This window comes from Crocodylus porosus, unplaced genomic scaffold, assembly GCF_001723895.1.
Source record: "Crocodylus porosus isolate Cpor-Errol unplaced genomic scaffold, CroPor_comp1, whole genome shotgun sequence".
Lineage (NCBI taxonomy): Eukaryota > Metazoa > Chordata > Crocodylia > Crocodylidae > Crocodylus > Crocodylus porosus.
The window spans coordinates 10,113,309-10,115,447 of record NW_017728912.1 but is presented as its reverse complement, the minus strand read 5'-3'; positions in this window follow the sequence as shown (position 1 = coordinate 10,115,447).

Below are 2,139 nucleotides of genomic sequence, written 5' to 3'. Positions count from 1 at the left end.
TTAGAGAGACAGAGCAAGAGCGGGCAAGTGAATGTTTGTGCACGTGCAGAAGGCAGCTAGATATAGAGGACAGAGGGATACTCTGTTCTAGAAGATAACCAATGTGTAGGAGGGCAGGAGAGAAAGGAGGATCCTGTGTTCTTTAGAGGACTTCAACATAAGCTGAAAGCACCGCCAAGAAGCATTTGCATTAGCCTAGTGTGATGAACTATGGTTTTTACTGTTATTTTTCTAGGTTAACTGTATCCACATTAGTGTAATATCGTGTGAGTCAGTGTGGCTGGTAGACGTTATATGGCCTAGGTCCCTTCCAGACAGGCACCCTTCTACAAAGCAATGAGAAGGTGAGGACCTAGAAAGTGTCACTCAGGTGTTCTGGTAGGTTTCTCTTTTGCCTACCATGACTTGATTTTGCTTTGGTTGAGAGCCAGTTCCCCTCTGAGTAACACTGTAGGTCTGAGACCCATGTCTCTTTATGGGGCTTTACCTCCCCTACACCCCACCCTAACCACTTCCTTGTTATTGGTTGGTATTCTAGACCTGGTAGGAGGGAGGATGCAAGGTTTTTTCTTTTCCTTGCTTCTTTTCTTTCCCATGGTTTTGGGCTGACACCAGTGATGGCTTTCATTATTTACACTGTACTCCACTGACAGCCCTAAAGCCACTCAGGCAGGCTGGGTTAAATTTGGTCCTCCAACTCAGGGGCGCTCTAATTCAGGCCCACCAAAGGCAAAATAAATAAGCAGTCCAAACTACCAAAAAGAGAGCCAAACCCCAAATAAAGAAAAAGAAGAACAATGCCCAGCTTACCTCTCTGGAGCTTAACTCCCACTCTTGCACCCCAGTAAGGTCTCTTTGGGCCAGTTCTATGTACAGTCAATCCCCAGACCCTCAAGGGTAGGTGAACTCCTCTTGGATGCTGCCCCAGAGATTGAAACAAAGTCCTCAGAAGGAAGGCAACCTCATTTGGGCTGCTCCCAACTCAATTCGCATATAGTTTCATAGTTTCATACATAAGTCTCTTCAAGAGGGACCAACTCCTCAAGGTGGTCTCCTTTGTGTGCTCTCACTCAGCCTTTAAGAGGAAGGCAATGCTTCCAGGCTAGTTCCCACGCGTGAGACTAGGCCTGTATGAATAAGGAAGTATTTGATTCAGATTCAACCGATTCAGAGGACAGTGATTTGATTCAGCGATTTGGATCACTGTCCCAAATGGATTCAGTTGAATCAGCTTCGGAAGATTTGGTGCCAATTTGGAGAGATTTGGAGATTTGGCCATAGACTATAATAGGGAATCACTGAAATACCTATAACTTTGTCATTTTCTGGCTGATTCAGATAAATTTGCAGGGCTGGTAGCTCCTTCTGAGAGCATGATGTCTGCCAAGTTTCAAGGAGATAGGTTCAGGGGTTTCTGGAAAACTGCACCTCAAGTTGTGACAAGCAAAACTCATGACGTGTGACACTGTGTGTGTTAAGGTGCACCCTCACTGGTGCTGGGGCCTCTAGATGACATGGTATTGTGTCCTTCCCTATAGCCACAGTCTGGTCCACCACTTTAAATGACAACAGGTAATAAAATAACTTAGTGAACACTAGCACAGTAGCACCAGCAGCATCTCAGGCAGCCAAACTGTGATAGAGTCTTTCTTTCCTCTCCTGCAGGAGCTTCTTCTCCATTTCCATTTCACCATTTTGACAGGACAGTGTTTCATTTTGAGTTTTGTTTGTTTCAAAAGCACTGTTCCATTTCATTTTGTCTAAGCTGTTTTGCCCACAGGTTATAATGGGGAAACAAAACTGCCTATAACTTCGTCATTTTTTCCAGTTTTGGATGAAACAGCAGGGATGGTAGCCCCTTCTGAGGGCCTGAATCCTGCCAAATTGCAAGGAGATAGTTGCAGGAGTTTCTGGGAAACTGCACCTCAGGATGCTGACAAGCAATACTAGTGACATGGGTGGCAGTGTGTGTGTGTGTGTGTGTGTGTGTGTGTGTGTTAAGTAAGACAGGGGGGAAAACAGCAGGCATGCTAGCCCCTTATGAGGACACAAAGCCTGCCAGTTTTCAAGGAGATAGGTGAAGGGGTTTCTGGGAAACTGCACCTAAGGCTGCTGACAAGCAAAACTTGTAACATGTGT